We start from the raw sequence: 25,536 nt of genomic DNA on the forward strand, positions 1-25,536 counted from the left end.
GGAGAAAATAGAAGATCCTTCATACCTGTGTAACCGGTGTAACCTCTGCGTTGTGTTGTCAAGAAGTGAACCACCTAACCGTGCTCTCATCTCAAACGTCTTTATTTTCTGATGGAGATGATAAAAAAACAATAAATAACACCCGAGCCCCTCTCCCACAGAGTAGGCTAGAAGAAAAGAGAGAGCTACAGGCTGAGAGCTAGCTTAATGTACAACACGGAAACTACCTGACGGAGAAAAAAACAGGAAAAACAATAAACAACATATCCTCCCGGACACCACCCGAGCCCCTACAAGAATGAACATAACATGAATATCATGCAAAAACATTAAATGAAGGCCGAAATAATACGTCAAAGAACCCGCAGCAAAATAAAACACTCACCTCTCCCACAGAGTAGAAGACAAGAGAGAGTTCCAGTGGGACACGGCCATTTTATCCACAAGTTTCCGAACGTCTTCTATGGTCAAAACCGGACGCCGGTTTTGTATTTCCGGTGGAATTTTTTTTTGTCATAGTTGCGGTAAACGCATGGATCTATTAACGCTGCCTTTTAACACGAATGTCAATTTGTGTGATATCCACTGTTAAAAGCTGGTGTGATGATCCATGCGTTTTACAGATTTTCATTGAAAAAAAGAAAAAAAATCCATGCATTTACCGCGACTACCAAAACCATGGAAACGTAAACATAAAATTCCACCGGAAGAGCAAAACCGGCTTACGTTTTTGATGTTCGGAAAAAGGTGGATAGGAAAACATAGGGTTATCTCAGAAAGAATGCAGGGGCACACAGGACAAACAAAAGCTCCGCCTGAGGAGGAATATCCGTCAGGTAACTCAAATTACTGTACTTCCCAGACTATGAGCTGCTACTTTTTTCCCTGCCTCGTCTCTGCACACCGCACACCGACGCGCTCCGTAACCCGTAATCTTTTGTTCATGACAGTTAAGACTACACAAACACACACACCGTAACATGGTATATGTTATGTAACGTTATCCACCGCTCCATTTATTCATTTTTCGCCGGCTTTGTTGTAAACAAATGCACATGGGCGAGAGGAGCGGAACCAAAACAGTGGAAAAGCGAGCGGACTTGCACAGTTCCCTACTGTCTTTCTGTGTAAATTTCTCATGTTACAACATGAAAACCTGCAGCTTATATTCAAGTGCGGCCTATGTATGTACAAAATGTATTTTCTTTTAAAATTTAGGTGGTGCAGCTTATATTCAGGTGCGCTCAATAGTCCGGAAAGTACGGTATTACAGTTTTGTGTGATTATACATTGCATAACCCCTGTTACACCTACAACCATCGGGCTTTTTGATTCTTCTGCAAATGGTAGATGAGCTGACAGACAAATGAATTTCCCCTTGGGAATGAAGTAATTTGTATTCATAAGACAACCAAGTCTGTCTAATATGGTCAACCAAGCCATGATATTTCTTTGTGGTGTGCAATAACACTGTTCAATATTGTGATTACAATATTACACAAAGGATGTTTTCCTCTTGTTCACCACACTTCACTGTCAGTGCACTTCAAAAGAGCGCTGAGGACAGAGCTGCTGTCAGCACCAGTCAACAGTTCACTGTTCACACCACCAGTGTGTGTAGGTCAGCACGCCAGCGTTTAATAATGAGGCCAAAGGCCAGTTAGTTTTGGCAAAATGAACGTTTTCAGAGAAGTTGCAGGGTGTGTGTTGTCGTCGTCTGTGGCTGTGTGACCTCAGTTGGTGCAGGTGGTTGGGTCCTGAGGAAACACAGTCTGTCTGTCAGAGGGGGGGGGGGGGGGGGCCGGAAGGAGGAGGAGAGTGTTTGACAGGAGCAGCCGGCCTCATGTCACTGCCAGCACACACACACACACACACACACACACACACACACACACACACACACATGGATGTGAGTGCTCTGCTGCACATTTGGGTGGTGTTGTATCAGTTTCAGAGGAAGTGTGTCCCCACAAGGTCAGAGGGACGTCCAGAGCTCTAACCAACACCCAGGTTACAGTGAACAGGTAGTAGTTTGTGTGCAGCAGCAGCAGCAGCAGCTTCAGCCTGGTGGTGGTCACCTCCGGCCCTGAGAAGGGTTTTCTTTCTCTTTAACAATGTAGCAAACCACACAGACTCTGCTGTTCAACACAACAACAGCTTGTGATTGTCGGTCTGTGTTGTTCTGCCTCGGTGCCAGCGACAGCCAGCAGGCGTGTCGCTTCCAGGTTTTCTGTCCTTACGTCTGTCCCCTTCTCCTGGACTCTACTGTCTCACATCTCAGTGACTTGGCACACACGTTGACCTGGATTTGGGTGGCCAGAGGTCAAGGTCATGGTGACCTTATGAAGCAAGATTTTGGCCCTTTGTCATGTGACTAACTCTTCAGCCCTTGAGCCCCCAGTAGGGATGGAGTGATCCAAGACAAACATCAGTCCTGTTGGCGTTGTCAGGTGCAGCAGCCAGAACAGTTGTGACAATGACAAAATCATAAAATCTATCTATCCATAGAAAGAAAACAATAAAAACATGCTGAACAAGCTGAAATGAAAGCTGTGACCCCAAACAAAATCCTCCCCTAGAACGTAAATTTAAGAAGCACCGAGACACAGGCACTACGCTGTTGTCAATGACGATTAATCAGTGTATTTTCACTGCCTAGGAGAAGTCCTGTCTCAAAATAACACATCAGTTCAAGAGTATGATGTAAAGTAAAAATTTACAATGGAACTAACTAACTCACTCAGTACTCCTCGGTACTTCCACACAGGCAGACTCTGCGACGCGCTATATCACTCCGCCTATCAGCTGTTTGGATGAGTGGTGTGGAAGAGGTGGATTGATACAGCGTGTCGCAGAGCCTGCCTGAGTGGAGGAGTACCAGGGAGTGAGTTGGTTAGTTAGTTGTAAAATAAGCAAGAACCTGTGAAGGACATGATTATGTATTGCACTTTTTTTTTAACGAGCCTTAGACATTTATTTTTATTTTACAAGAGTAATATGGTTCATTCTTAGTTTAAATGGCTAAACACATAGTTAAAGGTGTGTGCTTACAATGGTGTTTTTACTACCATGACAAACATCTTTTTGCAAAATCTATTACAGCATATCAAAACTTTTAAATTACATCAAAATACTAAAATGAGACTAAAACTAAAACTGATTTCCATGGACTAAATTTTAACTAAAAACAAATAACACTAAAAGACTAAAATGTGACTTTAACTGAAGTGATGCTGACTGAACAGTGGAATGCTTGAGGATCATCGACAAGCCGCTAAAGTCTCAGACCTGATGTGAAGTGTTGTTAGTAGCTTACTAACTGCATCTTAATATGTGAAGAACTTAACATTTACCATCCTTAAAACTGCACTAGTGAAGATTTTTATAGCAACATGGGCCAAAGAGCTGAGAGGGGGAATTTAGCTCTATTTGGGGAAACAAGGTGTAAAACTCTTTTAATTATTCAACGAGTGATTTAATTTGTACACAGTAAAACTAATGATAATTTCTCTGGATGATCACACAGTGATGTATTACACACAAATTAACTTTAAAGAGGGAATTAGAGCAAACAACAGACATCAGGTGCTTAAAGTAGGAATAGGCAAGGAGAAGAGAAGAGGGTGTCAGGTATTTAACCCGGAGGGGACGACCCCTGAGGGCTGGTCTTTTTTAAGAAGCCTTTCTAATGAGAGGTGAAATGTCTTCTGGAGCCAAAAGAAGTCCAGTTGCCTTTGATAAAAGTGGTAATAATATAGAGTGTGACCTGGGTTTCGAACCTCGGTCTCTCTCTCGCACCGTGGGCGACGATGCTAACTGTGTCGCCGAGAGGTCAGTGACCACTTGGCAAGAGGATTAGCACGTCTTTCATGGGTGAGTGAGTTTTAACTTAAGTCGCGGTCCTCCGTTACAAGAGTAATAGTTAATCATTGAAGCCGACTGTACTTTCTGTATGCAGCAGGAGCTGAAGATGACGATGATGAAGTTGAGATTATCTGAGCATCATGGAGATGGAGTGGAACATGTAGAACTGATAACAGAGGAAATCTGAAGTGGTATTCCAGGAACATAGAGATTTTGTGGACACAGAGCCAATCTGTGGCCAATCTGTCCACCTCATAGGCCTCATCATGCTTCCACCCCATCTGGACACAGTGTCCATTAGAGGTCAGAGGTCACATGTTAAAGGGATAGTTCAACATTTCAGCAAATTGGCCCATTGCCATAATCCCTATAGTCCTAGCAGTAGGTTTGTTACCTTTTAATTGTCGGTGCAAGCTATTTTTACAAGGGTGGAGCAGAGCTGTGAGCTGCTCAGACGCTACGGAGTCTAAGGGGATTTCTTGGTTTCCCTCATCAAACTCATCAAATACACAATCCAACAACTCCAAAATGCTCTGGTGGAGAAGTTGTGACCTGCACATAGGGATTATGGCAATGGGCCAATTAGCCAAAATATGTTGAACTATCCCTTTAAATAATGTTACTTTTAGAAAACATAGTCTTAAATGGGGTGTTTTTTGAGGAGAACTGTTTATCTGTAATGGTAATGTTAAAGGTAGAGTCTGTAGGATTTTACTAAAAACCAAATACAAAAGAAATCCTGCTGAATCATCACCTATGGGCTTCTACTCGTGTGTGACGGTGACATAATGAAATGATGACAAATCCATGTGTAGAAATACAAATACATCCATTTAAGCAAGATGAATAGTAATAAGAGGCTTTGTGAGTCTCTGATGTGGACCTCCAGAGAGTTATTAGCAGCTGTTTGTCAATTTGAGTTTATCTTCTAATTTCTAGAAGCGTTTTGTTTTGTTGTTTTTTTGCCTTACCTACAGCAGCTTGGCTGTTTCCATCACTCTTATCTGGTCTTCTCGCCTCTGTGGGAAGCTTGTGAATCTGACTTCTCTACAGTCATTCTAATAATTCTGGAAATAATAGAAGGTAGTTTTCATGTTTGGCTTCATCACCACCATCTCTTTGCTTCTTTACCTAGCTACATGTTCTGGAGTTTGTTTGCAGGCAGAAGATGAACGCTGTCAGTGTGTTGCTGCCCGTGGTCACGCAGCAGCTCGGTGTGTGTCCTTGGCTCAGGAGCAGGGGGGATGATTAACTTTGTCTCAGGACACAGACGTTATTTTAATCAGTCTTGGTTCTAATAGTCTTAACTTCCTCTCACCTTTATCACCACCTCAGCTGAATATCACTTTCCCTGTAAAGCAGCTCTAATAGGAGCCATTCATCTCTTCTCCTTCTGCTGCTCAGACTTCAGGAGGTGATGCATTTCACTGCTTCCTTCCAGCGTTTTCCAAACTGCACTGGCTGACCTGCGGAGCTTTTCCTCTACACATGCAGTATGCCTGACGCCAGTCTGATTGGAGCTTTCTGAATGTTAAGGTCACAACCAAATTAAAATGTCACCTTGTGCTCCAGCTGTACATGAAGCAATATATAAACAAAATGAAAAAAACAGATTCCTTCAGTTCCATGAAAACTAATTCTGTTTAATGCTGCCTTCATCCTGTAGGCCAGTGATTATTGCACTGCCTGAAACTGCAAAAAAACAACATAGTCTCATAAGTTAAAATACTAATAATTATAATTTATTATATATCATTATCATTTCTAATTCTAATGAAACAAAATCGACGTTTCACTCATTATCTCCTCCCCCTCATGTGGACTAAGGGCTGGGAGAAGTTTCAGAGTCCTCCGTGGCTTCTCTGAGTTACAGGGGGTCTCGGCGTAGCAGTGCATGTCCATATGACGGTTGCAACTGTCTTCGTAACAAAAGGACACACACCAAAAAACATCCAAATACCTCCATGCTGCTCGTATGTAATGTCAGTCTTGTATTGAAGCCCCGAAATGCAAAACTGTCCCGAAAAAAATTAAATAAGTCTATATTTCAAGCTTGTTTGTAGCGGAAGCTTCTCTTCCCAGTTCGTCAAATTTGGACAAACTAGGGTCTGTCCTCTTCCTAGTTCGTCCAAATTTGACGAAGACGAGATCTGTGTAGACTTGGTCACAGATGGCTTCATCAAGGATGGGTAAAGACGTCCAGGACTGTGGCCCTGTGCAGGTAGTCTAGATAGAAGATCTGGATCAGTGTATCTCTTCTCCAAATCCCGGGTAACTTGGCCTCCTGGATGGTTGGACTTAGGGATGAACAATATCGACAAAATTTCATATCTCAATATTCATGCCCAATATCGATACAAAAGAATGTGGGAAGTGCAGTTTTATTGATAAGAACTCACTGCCAGTCATCAACATTAAAGGGATAGTTCAACATTTTGGCAAATTGGCCCATTGCCATAATCGCTATAGTCATAGCAGTAGGTTCGTTACCTTTATTTGTCGGTGTAAGCTATTTTTAGAACGGAGGAGCGGAGCGGCGAGCTGCTCAGAGCTACGCTATGGAGGCTCATGGAATTTCTTGGTTTCCCTCATCAAACTCATCAAATACAAAATGCCAAAACTCCAAAACGCTTTCGTGGACAAGTTGTGACCTGCACATTCACCACGCTATGAGATAATAATGGAACATTACGAAACGGAGCCGTTTTCGAGGTAAATACAGGGTAAATACAGAGTCTGCTTGCTGAAAAACTGTCCCTGAACGCAACGCGCATCAGTGGTTTTGCATGAATTTAGCTCTAAAACAGCTCCATCTCATAACGTTCCGTTGTTATCTCATAGCGTGGTGATTGTGCAGCTCACAACTTGTCCACGACAGCCTTTTGGAGTTGTTAGGTTGTGTATTTGATGAGTTTGATGAGGAAAACCAAGAAATTCCCTTAGCCTCCGTAGCATAGCTCTGAGCAGCTCGCCGCTCCGCTCCTCCGTTCTAAAAATAGCTTACACCGACAATTAAAGGTAACGAACCTACTGCTATGACTATAGCGATTATGGCAATGGGCCAATTTGCCAAAATGTTGAACTATCCCTTTAACATGAAGTCACCAATAAATAAATTAGAAATCATTTTACTGCAGCTCTGCAAATAACAAATGCTGCAGCTGGTGGAAGGTGAAACATTGAATCATCATTGAAATTCAAAAGACAACATAACTGTATGCAGAAAATGCATTACTTACAGAACAGAGGTAGTTGTGTATGTGTGTGCATGTTTGTTGTGCTACCTTGCTTCGCCGCAATTTTCGCCAAGCACGACCTGCACAACACCTCGCTCTGGTTTACATCATCCTTTTAAAATCCAAAGTACCTCCAAATAATGGAGGATGATTTATGTTTTGGCACCAAATCAGATTCTGCACCGCCACCGGTCGCATTATCTTCCGCCAGAACTTTGTGATCAGTGGTACTTTTGTGGAAAAATGTCACCACTTTTCTGACCTTCCCCAGGAGGCGGGACACTGAATTGAGGGACACAACTATCTTAGCTGCAAGATTCAGGCTGTGTGCAAAACAGCCAATATGCGGTCCAAAGGCATCTGCATCACGGATGGCATTCACAATGTTTTGTGCATTGTCTGTGGTTACAGGAATGGTGATATTTGTCCTCTCTAGCATTTCTAGATCAATTATATAGTGTACAGTCACTGTCAGGTAGCTTACTGTTGCTCAGGAGGTCCAGCTATCGGCATACTTCATAAAGTTCTGGGATCACTTTACTACTAAAATGGGTGTGGGAGGGTAGATGATAACGAGGTTCAACTGTTTTCATCATGTGACGAAATCCGGTGTCGTCAACCACTGAGAACGGCTGCATCTCTTAAGTTACACTGCTTTTGTAATCGCTTTGTGTTTTTGGGGATTTGTCGCACACAGCTGCAATTGACGGTTGTGCTCTGTTAGCCGTCGACGCTAACACTGACCTGAAGAGAGGGCTGATGGCGACGTAAAGTGGAGGACAAATAGCTCATGTTACCTGCTGCATACCCGATGCTTGCAAAGCAATGTTTGCACCGTGGTTTGTTTGTTGACGGTCCTTTTCCCATTCTCATCGTAGTCTAAATCCAAAATGATCCCGCACCGCGGATACGAAAACGGCGCCTCTTCAAACTTTCTTTTTTTGGAGTCTCATTTGCTCACCATTGTTTCTCCACACTCTCTTCTCCAGCATTTGCAAGTGGAGCTCTGATTGGCTCTTGGGAAATGCAAAGACGTTCTGAACAGTGCAGTTCTGCTCTCATGTCTCTGCTCCTGAGTGGATCTAATCGCACAGCATGTACGGCTGCACAAAGTTTTGATAAAGTTTTGTGATGGGCCGAAACGTATCGAAATACCGCTGTTTGCCGTACTGTATTGAACCGAACAAGGCGTATTTAACGGTTCAGATTCACATCCCTAATTCTCAGAGGGTGGATGCTGTTAATTGTTTCTTGAAACATGATGATTTTTAATATTATTAATGTCTAATGTCAGTGTCTTAGAAATAGACCCATGGCAATTACATTAATGGAACCTTCAGTAAAAGTCAGTCTCTCCAGGAATTTGCAATGTCGTGATCGCAACAATTAACTCAAATTCAACCAACCCGTGTGAATTATGTGCGATCTTGCAATTTTGCCCAATCATCGCAACTTTTTCTGCAAATTGGACCAATCATCTGGGCTTTCTGCAAGTTCCAGCGTGAGTCGGGACGGCGCGGTGCAGTGCGAGTCCACAGAGGAACGGCGTGGCTGGGCTGATGGCAAGTAACTTGATACAATGCGCATAAAGTTATAAGTCGAACGCGAGTGTGAGCTGTCCTGGTTGAACGCCCGAGCCTGTATGTCCCCGCAGCACTTGCCGAGGGAGAATCCAGAACACCACCGCACCAGAATCCCCTTCCCCCATCCTAAGGCCCTGGCCCTGGACTTGAGTTGCCACTGTTTTTATTACAAACGACTGGACTGTTTAATTGGCATTTTAAAACAAGACATTTTAATTATAGGTAAAACAATTTTCAACTCTCTGTAATTGTCCTGTGTCTTTCTTAACAAGTGGAAAATTGCTAGTAGGCTATAATAGGACCTCACATTATTTTTTGACATTTCAGAATTTTTCCTTTGATTTTTAATTAATTATTCAGAACAAAACTGCAACTTTTTTTGCAACTTTCACGGTCTCCCGCAATTTAATTGCAACAAATTAAGTGCTTAAAACATCACAACATGCACCGCAGTTTTTTTTTAAATGTGGCCACAAAATCAGGCATTTTAGGCCGCAACAATCCCAAAAAAATCCCGCAAAATCCTGGAGTGACTGAAACAGCAACATTTAACTTTCCTGTATATTACATGTATATTACATTTTAGAAATATCACTTTCATTTTTGCGAAAATCCGCGATGGAAACGCAGCTAATATTAACTGAAGATCTTTGTCTTAATTGATTTGGTAAAACTGAATTAAATCAGTTCAAAAACTAAAATATGCTGTAAATGACCAGGAAAAACAAAAATGCATAATTTCTCCCCATCAATTTAAATATGACTATGTTTACCATTTAAACTCTTTTTATAACCTTATAGGACAAGATATTGAAAAAAAAATGAATGGGAATGTTTTGTTTATGTCTAAAAGAGACAAGCAGTGACATGAAATTATTTTTCACAATTCATTTCCCACTCGTGCCTGTTTAAGTCTTAACATGACCAACAGTTGAGATGTGCAGCTCAAGAAATAATAGATGCACTGTCATGTTGTTAATGTAGGTAGCAGCTACACTGTGTATGAACGGGTCCATGGCACTGGTCCGACCTCCCATTAGTCCGACCTCCCATTAGTTCGAACTCCCATTGGTCCGACAATCGGAGTAATGAGAGTTCGAACTAATGGGAGGTCCTCATTAGTTAGAACTGGACTAGTTATTAGTCAAACTCTCCATTCTTACCGTTCACTATGCATTTATATCATTATTCATATAGGCTCCACCTGTCAATAAGACACACGTGGAAGAAGAGGTGCAGTTTATTGTGTTTCACCAACGAGGAGCTGTCATTACGCACGACTTTTACACACTGCTGCGCGCTCATTAGTGTCCGTAATTAAACCTTGACACTCATATCAAATCAAACTTACATTACAGACAGGTGGATTGGGTTCTCTGTCTCTCTCTCCCACTCCGAACAGACAGACGGACGCAATCAGAAAGGAAACGGAGGCTGCGCATTGATCCTTTTTTCCTTTCTGGGATCAAACGGATCATGTGCATAATTAACTGCAAAACAAGCACTTCATATCAATAACATATAAGGCTCATTATGCTTCCAGCCTGTCTAGCCTCTACCTGCTGTTTTTACTAAACTTAACCAACTCCTTTCTTCATTGCCTGAACCTAACCAAAGCCAAATTTACTTTTTTTCTCTCTCTCTCTCTCTCTCTCTCTCTCAGTCTGCTGTCAGCAGCAGCGGCGGCTGCAGCTGCCTCGCGCCCGTGAAGTGAGCTCAAGCCGGCCAGGTTCAGCCGTGCTCGAGCGGAGGGGGGGAGAGAAAAAAAAGTGTATTTCTTTTACTCTGTACTCTGAGAGGGGGGGCTTTGATTATCAGTTTACACATCTTGATCAGCATTTATGATGGTTGTGCGCGATCTGACATGATCTGGCTCTCTGACTGAATATGGTGATATTCTGGGCCGCGCGTGTATGTGTGTGATGTGCGTAGAGAGAGAGAGAGAGAGAAAGCTGCATGCTCCTATCAATGGAAGAGCTTGTCACAAAGTAGCGATGACAGTTCGAAAACGGGACCACCCATTGGTTCGACCTCCTATTGGTCCGACTTGTGGTTGATTTTGTTGGAGTAACGGGAGGTCGAACCAATGGGAAGTGGGACCAATGGGCAGTTCCCGTATGAACAGGTACACACACCTGTGCCTCGTCAGGCTGTGGAGTCATCAGCATGTTGATGTGATGCACCTGTCAGATGGATGGATGGTCTTGTTCACTAACACAGATTTAATCCCATTTTTGAAGAAGATTTGAGAGAAAAATGCTTTTTGCGTGCTTTAGAAAAAGTTTTAGGGGGAGAAAATAAAGCCATGTGATCCCAGCAGTCAGCTCTGCTCTCACTGTGTTTGTCATATTCATCTAATGGTTTTGTTTCACTACCATAAACGTCCCTGCTGCTCTGCGTTGGGGGAACATTGTCTGAGGATACGGGCTCTGTGGGGACATCATCACACTGTGGTGCTGTCGGCTCGCCTTCTCTCACCTCACTCACCTTCACAGGTGACGATGGTCCAGGTTATACTGCAGATCTAACAGCATAACTCCACCTCTGAGTACCATGCTAATAAAGCTGCACATAAACCAAACCAAGCCCCGCCCCTCGCCCCTCGCCGCTCTGTAGTTTCAGGTTTCTGTCCCAGGGCGCAGACTTTATTTAAACCTGTCTTACTTCTTTTCCTCTCATCTTAATCCTCTTCCTCAGCTCCGTATCACCATCGGGTCCAACAAAAGCCATTTGCATTATCTTAATAACATGAATTCACTTCCTTTCCTGCCACAGTGTACGGCAAAGAAGGTGGTAGGTGATATCTTCATCATCTCAGCAGGGACGGGTCTTAATAGTGGAGATAAGCTGCCTCCCCTTCTTCCCTCATGATCTATCTCATTGCTTCTGCAGGATGAGCAGCACCAACAGGAAAAGAGAGAGTTTAGCTGCTATTAAACAAAAAACAAAACGGCCAACAACGTCAGCGGCGAAATTATTCAATAAGATTGATTTGATGTAGCTTTAAAAATGAGGCAGTTTGAGGGGGAAAAACTATTCCATGCAGGCAGTGGAACTTCAGACATCCAAGATAAAGGTCCCTGAAACGAGTTTGTCTTTTAATTCGTTCAATTAAAGTAGAACAACAGAGGAGGATCTGATAAGCAGAGCTCTGCCCTCAACCTCCTCAGGTAGGAGCTGTCAGTGTCGTTTCCTTGAAGCAAGTTTAATCATCTAATGCAAATTATGATGGAGGAGACGTTTTATCCAGCTACATTAGACCACTTAGTAGTTTACATTTCTCTGCACCGCTGTGTTGCCAGCACAGGTCGTATCTGTTGCAGTCACCTTATTGTGTGACATTACATCTGCACACTGCTGGCAACCTGACAGCAACTTAACTTTTATTACAGTGCCTTGCAAAAGTAGGGGAGCGCCGGGTCGATTGATACACGGGACGATTGATACACAGCGATTTCCTCGAAAACCACACAAGCTTGAGCCGTCAGATTTTGTCACTATGTTCAGCACTCAACACCGACCAATCCTGGGAAAGCTCGTGAAATGACGTCACGCCATTCAAAAGTTATTAGCGCGAACCTGTTTTTGACTACGGAAAGTGAAATGTTAGGTGCGGTAGTTTTTTTGTGATCAAAAGTTGTATTGTGTGTTTCATGCAATAATAATATGACCTAACAACAGATGAATTCGTACATAAACAGGTCCTAAACTATGCAATGTCATAGTTTTGAAGTTTAGAGGCAAAACAGGTTGAAGTGTCAGTAGTCGCTGCAGCTGTTTCAAATGTCCCTCACGCCACCGTGCGTAGTGATTGTGGTCACACTGCGCGATCAATATCTTTATAAATCACCGAATTAATACCCTAACTGTTTTGCAATGAACAACAACCGATTTGAATGAACAACATGTATTTTTAATAAACACCACATATTTTTAATGAACGAAACGTGTTTATGACATGAATCAACAGATATTCAGCAAAGTGAGGGGAAAATGCCGAAGATAAAATGACAATATGTTCAACTGTGTCTCCATAAACATGACTTAGGACAGGGAAATAAGTAAATGAAATGAAAATGCAGTCGTCCAACAACTCGTACAAAAGAAGAAAGGTGAGTTTAATCGAAATGCGGATCTTGACAATTACGCACGGGACAAAAATATTTATTTGACCTATTTATATTGTGAGAAATTATGTGACATTTTGGCAATGACGAGTACATTAGTATGTTGTCTGATATGCTGCATAAAAACGAGAGTAAGTTAAGTAGTTTCTGTTTAAAACGACTGTTTGCTGTTTCAACCGTCCCTCCTCTGTGTCTCAAACGACCCGCATAGGTGGGGCGTTTGAGACAAATGTCAACTTACGTTCAAAGTTATAAAACAGCGCGATCATCCAACATATGTGTTAAATTACACTTGTAACTAAGAGAATACACATGTGAGTTGTTGATCACATGATAAAAATGTTTGTGTACATAACGTCATCTTTGAAAAAGACGTTTAACTGAAAAGTGTATCAATCGACCCAACGCTCCCCTATTCATACTTTTGAACTTTTCCACATTCTGTCATGTTAGAACCACAGATTTAAATGTATTTTATTGGGATTTTTATGTGACAGACCAACACAAAGCAGCATATTATTGTGAGGTGGAAGGAAAACGATACAGGGTGTTAAAGATTTTTTACAAATCATAGACCAAAATTTAACTTTTTTGAACTACATGCAAAACGCTATGTGTGGCGGAAACACTGCACATGAACCTGAACACACCATCCCCACGGTGAAACATGGTGGTGGCAGCTTCATGCTGTGGGGATTCTCTTCTTCAGCAGGGACAGGGAAGCTGCTCAGTTGATGGGAAGATGGATGGAGCTAAATACAGGACAATCCTGGAGGAAAAGCTGTCAGAGGCAGAAAAAGACTTGAGACTGGGATGGAAGTTCACCTTCCAGCAGGACAACCACCTAAACACACAGCCAGAGCTACAATGGACTGGTTTAGATCAAAGCATACCCATGTGTTTGAACGGCCCAGTCAAAGTCCAGACCTAAATCCCTCTGAGAATCTGTGACAAGACTTGAAAACTGCTGTTCACAGACGCTCTCCATCCAATCTGACTCAACTGGAGCTGTTTTGCAAAGAAGAATGGGCAGAGACATATCGCAAAAGACCTGCAGCCTAACTGCAGTGAAAGGTGGTTCAACAAAGTATTGACTTGGGGGGGCTGAATATATGTATGCCACACTTTTCAGATTTTTATTTGTAAAAAATCTTTAACACCATGTATCATTTTCCTTCCACTTCCCAGTTATGCTCGACTTTGTGTTGGTCTGTCACATAAAAACCCAATAAAATACATTTAAGTTTGTGGTTCTAACATGACAAAATGTGGAAACGTTCAAGGGGTAGGCTATGAATACTTTTGCAAGGCACACACATACACTGTCCGGCTTACCAATCGTCATAGCAATATCAACACGCGTGATGAACACAACAAAGTTGCCTGAAATGCGATGAATAAGTTTTATTTACAGGCGCCATACCTTCACACTCATACACCTCATACCTGTAACCTGAGCTACACCGCTACACATAACCAACAACAACGGCCAACTTCCGTCGCCTGAAACACGTTCACGTGGCAACGATCTGCGTATTTGTTCTGGCACGACTCCTGCTGTTCAGTCGACTTATGTTTGGAGTTAGGACACACAAGCTTTCCACTCCTCTAATCTGTGTTACACTGCCCCTACAGGCCTGATATCTGTACCACAGCGTTTTATTATTATTATATTGAATCATAGTGTCATCACATATGGGACATTTTGCTGATATCGTGCAGGCCTCACCTGCAGGGTTTCCTCACAATCTGGAGAATCTGAAAAACACTTGCACGGTTTTCCAGTCGCTGGAAATGTTGAACATACATGGAAAATGAGAGAAAAAGTAAAACGTCCTGGGAGATTATTTCAGCGTCCTGGGCAAAATTCTGTCCACATGGTTAAGCTAGTCTATCCACAAGTTTCCGAACGTCAAAAACGGAAGCCGGTTTTGCTCTTTCAGTGGAATTGTATGTTTACATCATAGTTGCACTAAAGGCATGGATCTATTAACTCTGGCTTTTAACAATGGATGTCCATTTGTGTGATGTCCATTGTTAAAAGCTGGTGTGATGATCCATGCGTTTTCCAGATTTTCAATGAAAAAAAGAGAAAAGAAAAAAGATCCATGCATTTACCGCAACTACTGAAACCATGGAAACGTAACCATAAAATTCCACCAGAAGAGCAAAACCGGCTTACGTTTTTGACATTAAGAAAAAGGTGGATAGACGGTCATTTGATAGACTGCTGTTGTTTGGTTGAGCTGTGAGCGCAGCCTGAACTTCCATCACATACTGCAGGTCGGATGATTTCCAGCTGAGCCACTGATATGACAAACACTCACTGCTGCTCCAGTTGTTAATAACCTCCTGTCCTCTAGATCAGTGGTTCACATTCACAAGAACAGGACTCAGTATCCAGACTGAACTACTCTTCACAACACATCACCTGACTTCCTCCCTCACTCCTTTCATGATGATTGTTGCTGAAGTGGGCTGTAATAAGGTGTGTGTGTGTGAGAGAGAGACATGACTCATTTCTGAATTCCTTAACATCCCCAGTCAAATTTTCTAATATTTGTCTGAACAATTGTAATCCCTCTTTAATTCCACTGATGCAAATTAAGTGTAAGTGTGTGTGTGTGTGTGTGTGTGTGTGTGTGTGTGTGTGTGTTGGTGTTCATTCCAGCCTCTTACGTCTGTCTCATATTCAAATCCAGCCAGTGGAAAACTACCAGCCACAAACAGGTTGTGTTTGCACCGATGTTTGTTTCTTTGTCTGCAGGATGACACAAAAAGTACCGAACCCATCTGCATTTGCACCAGATTTGCTGGAGAGCCGCCAGACCAGGAAAGAACTTGTTGAATTTTGGTGGAGATGTAGGAAATTGCTAGCCTGATGCATCAGCCGCTTATTTCATTACATTTCATATAGCGTCTGAACACGAGCCGTAGGGATTCGTTTGCTTCCGGGAGGCGGTTGCTTCCGTTTGCTTCGACTAATCGCTGCTGCTTGGCGGTGACGTATGCTATGCGCCGGAAGCCGGGTGGTTTAGCATTGTAGTCTTTTTGAGCATATTGAAAACATGTGTAGGCTATTGACATCCCAACCGCCGTAAAACTAGCCTGATGCATCAGCCGCTTATTTCATTACTCTTGTTCTGGCTTTAAGTCTTCAATATCCGGAATAGTTTCAAGCACAGAGCGTATAGCTTCGCCGACATCCATCTCGTCAACTGTTTACCGCAGCTTGGGAACTACACCGGTATTTAAGTTTGGGCGCTTCAGTTAAACGTCATCGCCCGTCATCGCCACATCTGCTCGCTGATTGGTCCTACCGTTTTGGCGGACGGAGCAAACCGAAACGCATTGCTAGTTTCCTGACTACATGGTTGAGGCAAATGAAATTCGCCGGAACCAGTAGGCGGCGCCAGCCTGGCTAGGAAATTGCTAGCACTTTGCTAAACGTTATACAGACAGGGAATTTTAATTTAATTAATATGGCTTTGCATTCACCATACTGTATTGCTCTGTGCAGATTTAAAGGACCGTTTTGTCAATTTAAGAAACATGGTTCTTGTCTTTCTTGGGTTAGGACGGAGTTAATTTTGAATACATTTCCATTGTCCATGTCATATGACAACATGAGCAAACAAACACTGAGCTGTGATCTCATCTGGATTCACTGTAACATAATCATTCAGGAAGTTAGAACCTCATTCATATCTTTATTAGCCCTGAATGGGGAAAAAAAGGTCCGTGTGTGTGTGTGTGTGTGTGTGTGTGTGTGTGTGTGTGTGTGTGTGTGTGTGTGTGTGTGTGTGTGTGTGTGTGTGTGTGTGTGTGTGTGTGTGTGTGTGTGTGTGTGTGTGTGTGTGTGTGTGTGTGTGTGTGTGTGTGTGTGTGTGTGTGTGTGTGTGTGTGTGTGTGTGTGTGTGTGTGTGTGTGTGTGTGTGTGTGTGTGTGTGTGTGTGTGTGTGTGTGTCTGTCTATCAGCAGTACAGTGTGTTGCTCAGCTCTGAGCTGCAGCTGGTGACTCATCAACAGATAAAGATTCTCTCTTTCTCTCTCTCTGTCTAAATCTACATAAGGAAGCTCCATTCACACTTTCAGCTCACTGGGGAGACGAGGTGTGTGTGTGTGTGTGTGTGTGTGTGTGTGTGTGTGTGTCTACATGTTCGACAGATGCCTATACTATTGTCTGTTCTCTTGAGACTGAGGTGATATATCTGTCTGTCCACCTGTCTGTCAGTCAGTCAGTCTGTCTGCTGCCAGGAGTGAAGTCACCTGTTGTTGGGCAGAACAGAACAGAACGGAGGAGAGGAGTGTGTTTGTGTTTTCCACTTGACCAATCAGTGCACTGTGAGAGGAGCAGCTGAGAGGCTTTGTGTTTTTCTTCATTACTCGCTTAGTGAGGAGGAGGACACACTTATCAACTGTAACATGGATGTCGAGCCTTCAGCCTTGTCACCTGAAAATTATATTCACAATACTGAAATAAAAACAGTTACACCTGAACGTTGTATCGTCGACTTAAGTCCCAGAATTTCGTAGACTTACCAACTGTAGCTTTAAAGCAGAAGTAAGCGATATGTTTGTGTTAATCTAAGTCTTAAATAGTTGTATCTTCCGACAGCAATCACTTCTATAGAGTGTTTGGTCTGAAACACGGGTCTGTCAGTCACTCTGCTCTGCTCTGAGCCCAGGAGAAAACTTTCCTTGTATCCTACAACCTTTATCCAATGAGGAGAGAGAACGGCATAAAGGGGCAGTCCTCTCTGTGTGTGCAGCCAAGGGATGCGCCTGAATGTGGCGACGTAGGGACGAGGACCAATAGATCCATGACGAGGGCGGGGGCTGCTAACTCCATCGGCTGACAAGACGTTATGGTGCGTTCAAGGCAACTCGTAACTCGTGTTTTTCCGACCTGTGAACTCGTACCAGTTCGATCTGGTACGAGTTCACGGGTCAGAAGTTACGAGTGGCCGTTATAGTGACTTTCACAGGTAAAACAGGTCGGAGAAATGCGAGTTGCGTGTTGCCTGGAACGCTACAAAGTCGTAAGTTGTGACGTGAAGCTGTAATTTACGGTTTCAAAAGCCTGCCTGGAACGCAGCATTAGCCAAAACCACCGGATCGCTTACTTCTGCTTTAAGACGAGGTGGAGAAGATGTTGGCTTTGGCTAAATATGGAAAACGGTTCTGTCTCATCTTTTTTTTTTACCAACAACTGACATATAAACAGGGTCATGTCTAAGCCACGCCCCCCTCCACTCACTCAGACAAACAAATCAACATTCTGTGACGGGCGCTATGGCAGCACACTACCAGACATTTCACAGGAGACCATTGATGATTTTTCGGGACATAAAGATCAGATGTCATTGATCAACACCCGCTGCCCTGTTGGTGAATGAGAGCTTTCCTTTAAACTTGACTTGTATTCATGCGTAGCTACTTACTGTAATAGTGCCTAAAAGCCAACATGTGCAGACCACCGTATGGAAATGAGGGTTTTGCACGTTGTAATCCCCATGCACACTGTTTGACCGAGCAACCGAGCAAAACTGACTTTCTCTAATTTATTTCAGTGGACGTCCAGGCAGAGAGTGTCCCAATGGCTATGCACACTGTGATTGGCTCATTGCACTTGACAGTGAGTCAGTCTCCATAGACTCCTGTGTTAAAATGTGCATCTTTACAGCAGAAACATGTTTACAGCCTCTACAGATCATTTCCTCCTATATGACGACTAGATAGGGCTGAATTTCTATACATCTCTCCCGTTTACACTATTATAGTAGGAGTAGGTAGTTTCATGCAAAACCGCTGATGTGCTTTCCCGTTGGGTTTTTTTTTTTTTAAATGACGTTCCATTATTATCTCATAGCGTCAAGTCAAAGTCAAAGTCCTCAGGTATAAAACAATACAACTGCATTATCAGGAATGAATTATCTTTATTATTATTATTAATTATTAAGCCTGTTACAGCTGCTGAGGGTAACACAAGTTCTGCTAACTTTGTGGTATTTTAAGCGTTCATTCATTAATCACATAAATGATCATTTATGTATCTCAATGACTCACACACTTACTATGAAATTCACTTGGATGCACACAGGCACACGCGTCGAGGCAGACAGTGAGTAGGATGTATGTGGTCTCTCAGTGGTCCAGGGCTGAAGCCTTGGCCTCATAACTCTATACACACACACACAGGCACAGGCACACACACAGAGTCACACACACACAGTCACACACATACTCTCACTCTCTAAGTCCCCCGGTGGGAGTTTGGAGGATGAGGCCTTGGCCTGATCAGCCTCCTACGGGGCGAAAGGAAGTGCTTGATTTATGAGTCTGGGAGGCTGGAAGTGCTTGGCTGCACACACACATAGAGCCACACACGCGCACACAAACACACACACAGTTTCTCTGTATGGGTGAATGACTTGACATATAAAATGTTTTTTGATTTGAGAAAGGAGGAAGAGGAAAGAAAGTGTGGAAGAAGGGAGGAGGAGAAGGAGAGGATGTTTATGATGACAGGTTGCAGAAGTCGGAGGAAGGTGGGTCAGGAAATACAGAACAGGAAGTAAATGATTGGTGGAAGGGACGCGTGCAGCTAAAGAAATATGGTAGTCAGCAGTAGTTTGCTATAACATTAGCTATAATGACTTTACAGAGAAAATGGACTGCACCTCTACAGCTCTTATCACTCAAAGTGCTTTACAGTGGAACTCAGTTCATCCATACATACATTTGGGCTTCAGTAACTTGCACTGTGAAAGCAGGAGCTGTGGAGAAAGCAGCCAGCCTATTCATTAGTGGTCGATCTGCTCTTTCCATCATGGCTGTGTTTATGTTTTTGAGGTCTTTTTGTCCACTTTCTTCACAGAGTTGTTAACAGCCAAACCTCTGAGTTGCAGCTGATCAGTTTATCTCTGTTATACAGTAGCACCACTTTTTGTTCTTTGTACTATTAAACTTGTTATCCAAAACTGGTCTAAAAGATGAAGTTTCACCAGCTGCATACAGTACCTCTAACCTGTGTAATGTGAAATTGTGAACTTAAAATCAAGGAATGAAATATATTCTACAAAAATAAAATGGATAGTATGACAGACGTGCGTACTCACATGAGATTCAAAGACGCTGCAGTCTCTAATATCCCATAAGTCCCTGATGCCAAATATAAGAGCCTTTTGCAACAGAGCTTTGCTTTATTGAAGCAACTCTTACCTTTTCTTGCATTTTACACAGCACTTAGAAAAAAATTTGAACATCAACAACTCCACCTCCCTCTAAAGTCCCACCCACCTCTACGTACCAGTACGTTCACTGAACACACTACACAGTGAATGTGAGCCTCAGGGCTGAGCCATGATCTGAATTATGAATTGTTACGCTGTGTGTCAGTTCAAAGAGTCAGACCTACGTCACTGAACGATTCAGTGACAGGTCTTTTGAACAAATCTTTTAATGCACTGATTCTAGTGATTCGGTAGTACTCTCCAAAGAACTGCTTTGCCAATCAACATCACATTTTAGTGTGCCATCGGGCTATTAATAGCATTTTAACATGGAAAAAAAGTGTAAAATTCCCAGAAAGGTAGGTGTTGCTTTAAAGGAGACATATTCTGCCCCTTTTCCACAAATTAAAATAGTTCCCAGGTCTCTTAAAGACATGTCTGTGACATGCTTTGCTCAAAATCCCCCAAGGATCAAACATCACAGCTCTTTTCATCCTCTCTAAACAGCCCAGTTCAGAACGGCTGGTTTCACTTGGTGCGTTTCCATTACCCCTTGAAATGCGCAAAACCTAAATATCGAAATTAAAAACTGATAATGGAAACACCTACATTTCGAAAAAACTCTCAAATATCGCAAAAAAGTTTTTGCGCTCTCATGAGGTGGTTTTAGAGACGTATCGATACAAACGTGTATCGCAAAAGTGTAATGGAAACACTTTTTTCGCTTTTCTACACGTCACCGGCGTCACCGGAGTTGTGTGTGTCCACGCTGTGTTGGTTTATGTAACTTGAGGGGACAAATAAACCACATGTTTATTGTCATGCATTGCTGACCTGGGCATTGTTTCTCAATAAATTAGAAAAACCTTTCCTATCATTCCCCTTTTCCCTGCATGGTTGAAGGAGACTGGCTCGCATCCACGCTCCCACTCCCTCCTGCGCCGAAATGTCACCTTAAGTCACATAAACCAGTACGGGTGTGTGGACGCAACCACCTATATTGTTGTCAGCGCCTCATCACCGCTGGTGTAAAAGGCTCCGTTCTTTCTGCAGTCAGGTTAAAGCGCACATCCACCGTGTTGGTAAACAAATAATCCCTCTATATCAACGGAGGCAGCCGTGCTTGAGCAGCTTGGGTTGGAGGTGGTGTGAGTGCGGGCCAGCGGGGGAGAGGGGGGCATTAGAGCTTCAGCACGGTACAACTGGCCTGTGTGAGTGCGTCCTTATTTGTGGCCGCTGCAGCGCCACACGGGCTTTGCCTTTCAGCAATCAAGCGCTGTTTTTGTCTTTGTTAAAAACAATAACAGCAACAGCTGTCGGCAGCTGAGATCGCTGTGCCGTCACCATAGAAACGCAAGACGCATTGCGGCTCATTCGCAAAACACCTTTCAATGGAAACAGCCGCAAATAGCAAATGCACTTTTTCGAAGTTTCAGAAATATCGCTTTTATTTTGCGAAAATCTGTAATGGAAACGCAGCTAATGTCTGTCCCTTTAAATGCAAATGAACCACTGCTTGCCCCGCCCCTTCTACCGGTCCCAGATAGGGGTGGTATTAGGCAAATTTGAAAGCTAGTTACATCACTGGAAGACATCTGAGGGAACAGCTCATAAAACCACATGGATTTCAACCTAGGGAGCCTGAACATTACAAAAAATTTTTTGTCAATTCTCACATTTTGGGGGTCGGAAGCCAAGACAAACACCCAGATATATGTTAAAGAGCCTTAAAAAAGTGATATTTCCATAATATGTCCCCTTTCCACCATGACTGCTGCTGTGGATACATTCATCCCAACAGCCTTAAATCCATCACCATGTTATGCAGAATGATATTATCAGTGCAGAAAATTCAGCTGTGCACGTAACATCAGACAAACACACTCTGACAGTTGGTTCATCGACTTTGCCTAAAATGTCTTTTACAAAACTAAAACTGCGATGGAAATCCAGCTGCTGACAGCAGATAGAGAGAGCACAACTACTGCAGGCGTTAACAACTTAAACAATAATCATGACTCAACACTGTAGCTCTCTTATTCTATAAGACCAGGCCACACAGGGAGAGGGGGGAGCTCTGTGTTCATTAAACCTGAACTTAGAGTCGCTGAAGTGTGAAATCACTGCAGGAAAAACCGCTGCAGACGCTTTCAGTTGGTGTTTGTCTGCGTTTGTGTCTGTCTTCTACAGAGACGTCAGGTTAGTTTAACTCTCAGCGCTGAGTATCGGTCTCCATGGCGCCGGCAGTTTGTACAGTTCACGTATGGACACCAGTCATCTCCACCGCTCTGCTGCTCCACTCAGAGCTCCTACTGAACTGAACTGAACGGGCCGGCGTCGTGCATCTCATTGTGTCAGTCAGACTCTTTAATGATGGTTGCATAAGCTCAGATTCATGTTAATTCCTATGACTCATAGTTTGTCTCAGGTGGAGATGAACGGCCGTCTCCTCGTTACACTTCATTAATTAGTTTTTCCTGCGACATCCCTGCAGTGTCATTTTATATTCACATGAAGCAGGCTGAATCTAAAAACACTCATCATAGGTGCATAGTTCCTCTTTAACCAGATGAAGATGCAGATGCTTCCTTCCATGCTTTTGTGGGTAACGGACTACTGTGGGATTGAGCTGATGTTAAGAACCTCCTGAACTAGTACATTAGTCACCTGAAAAGTGATTGACACCAGTGTTAGAAGGTGCAGCTCCTAGACCTTCTCATACATCCTCTGTCTGATATTGAAACTGTTTTACAGGCACATCTCAGTTAGAGTACAACTGTCAAATCAGCAGTCTTTCCTATGAGAGTGTAGCAGACTAAAGGCCTGCAGGCTACATGAGTTTCTGGTAACCCTTTAATCACATGACACAGTCAAGAAATAGCCAAGAAATAACAATTCATTTTGTCATAATGTCCTAAATGGCCCAGATATACAGTAACTGTCAATTTCATAGTAATGTTGAGAAATATAGCCAAGAAACAACAATTGATTGTGTAGAAATAGCCCAAAATAAAGGTCAATTGCAAGGACTTGGTGGAAAAAATTCTGAAAAGCATGTGTAATCTTTTGCCTTTATGAAAAACATGACATTACTATGAAATTGAACGTTATTTCTACCCAAGGGCCGACCCGAGTCTTTTATTCTCTGTCCGAACCATATACGATATACCATAATACGTCAGGTTGGTCGGCTGACAGACCAATTGTCAATATGTTTGTGAGATAGAGAGTTGGGCAAAGAGGGGCAATGTGCTGCGCACGATTTTACATATTTTGTGTTCACGTCAGACACTCCTCCGCTATCTCACAGACACAAGGATGCGTTCAGCTAAGGAAATGTGGTACCGTTTGTTTTTACGTGAATTGATGCTTGGGATTACTGTGGGAATTTGGTCTGTACCAATAAAAGCATGGAATCTGGTCCTCATCCATATGAACACAGCAATCGCGCTGGGATGATAAATAAAACAAGTGGGCCAAGAAGGAATGGTCTCAAACTCGTTTGCAGTGAGAACGTTACGTTGCTGATGTCTCATGGTGGTTGTGTTTCCCTGGTAACTTCCTCCTCCTTCTGGGAAAGATTTCTGACCAATCAGAGAACAATTGGTTCGCATATGGCGTTTGTTTTCAACTTTGGACCGCTTGGGACTGTTACCGTGTGAACACAAACGACCCAAAAGAAAAATGCAATAGTTGAATCATTTTAGCCTCTGAATGGGAACAAAGCGAACGAGCCTCAGGTCTGAACACAAAAGACTCAGGAAACCTTTGTAGGTGTTGGGAGTTCATCAGCTGATTAGGTTACAATAGTGAACTTTTTCACTAGATTCAAATTTTGTGATTGACGGAATTTGGGGTTTTCATTAAATGTAAACCATAATCATTACAATTAAAAGAAATAAAGACACAAAATATTTTAGTCTGTGTGTAATGAATCTATATAATATGAGTTTAACTGCCGAACTTTCCCGACTATTGAGCGCACCTGAGTATAAGCCGCACCAGAAATTTTAAAAGAAAATACATATATAGGCCGCACTTGAATATAAGTCTCAGGTTTTCATGTTGTAACATGAGATATTTACACAGAAAGACAGTCGAGAACTGTGTAAGTCCTCTCGCTTTTCCACTGTTTTGGTTACCCTCCTATCAGCCAAGTGCATTTGTTTACAACGAAGCCGGCGAAAAATCAATGGAGTGACCGAATAACGTTACATAACATATACGATGTTACGGCGTGTGTGTTTGTGTAGTCTTAACCTCCCCAAAAACGCTCGTCTAAATGCAAAATAAAAAGTTAGAACACAACACCACTTTTGCGTTTTCTGTTCAGATCGTTTCTGTGTAAACGTAGCCTTAAAGAGGAACTATGTAAGTCTGGTCGCTTTTCCGCTGTGTTGCTAACCCTCCACCTGGTCATGTGCATTTGTTTACAACAAAGCCGGTGAAAAATCAATACATGAGCTGGTGGATAACGCTACATAACATATACACTGTTACCATGTGTATATTTTTTTAACTGTCATAAACCAAGACTGCGGGTTACAGAGCGCGTTTGTGTGCGGTGTGCAGAGAGGAGAGCTGGGGCACCGGGGGGGGTGGAAAAAAGTAGCAGCTTATAGTCCGGAAAGTATGGTATTTGAATCGAACTACTGAAAAAAATGAAGTTTTCCATGATATTCTCATTTATTGAGATGCACCTGTACTTAGTGTCTGTACTGGTTTGGATGACCTGGTCTGCTTGTCATGGAGGAGAGGGGATGGATGTGGAGAACTCAGCTCAGGAACCACAGACACTGAAGGAATCCAAACCAGGTGAAGCCTGTACTGGGGTAATTGTTATGAAGAAAAAGCTCCTATGATCCTCCATCCTGTTGTGTCTTAGAGACCGCCGAAGGTCGAAGTTGCGCGCTGTGTGTGGAACAGGATGAGTGTCCTCAGGAGACTGTTGTAGGAAATCAGTGTCTCAGTGTAGACAAGGCGAACGGAGACGCTGGTTCAGAGAATGATCCGGATGTCAGTCACAGACTCTGAGGGTGTAATCAGCTGTTGCGCCTGTAAATCAGGAGATAATTACATCCAGATTGTTGGTGCAGACTAAATAGAGTAAATCTGTCCTTCATCTCGTACAGGTAAAGCCCCTGGTATCATGCTCCCTCTCCACTCATTCAGAAAGTCTCTGGATCCACTTCAGTAAAGACCCAGAGGCTCATGAATAAGCAATAACTGTGTGTGTGTGTGTGTGTGTGGCTACAGGTGTGTATCTTGGTCCTTGAGGAGGCACATGGTGAATCACTGCCTCCTCAGTGTCAGTGTAAGTGTGTGTGTGTGTGTGTGTGTGTGTGTGTGTGTGTGTGTGTGTGTGTGTTAAGAAAGGGTCTGTCTCTTCATGCTGTCCGGCTCTAACCCACAAAACAGGATGAGATCTCGTTGTTTAAAGGGATAGTTCAACATTTTTGGAAAATTGGCCCATTGCCATAATCTCTATAGT

General features: G+C 42.9%; 1 protein-coding gene across 1 annotated transcript in view; it reads left to right on the plus strand.

Annotated features, from left to right (window-relative positions):
* Positions 1-25,536, plus strand: part of LOC146976681 (nesprin-2) — a 60,387-nt gene that overhangs the window by 14,809 nt on the left and 20,042 nt on the right. The window lies entirely within an intron of this gene.

Source organism: Trachurus japonicus, chromosome 13 (assembly GCF_045865225.1).
Source record: "Trachurus japonicus isolate A0001 chromosome 13, Traja_1.0".
NCBI classification, from domain to species: domain Eukaryota; kingdom Metazoa; phylum Chordata; class Actinopteri; order Carangiformes; family Carangidae; genus Trachurus; species Trachurus japonicus.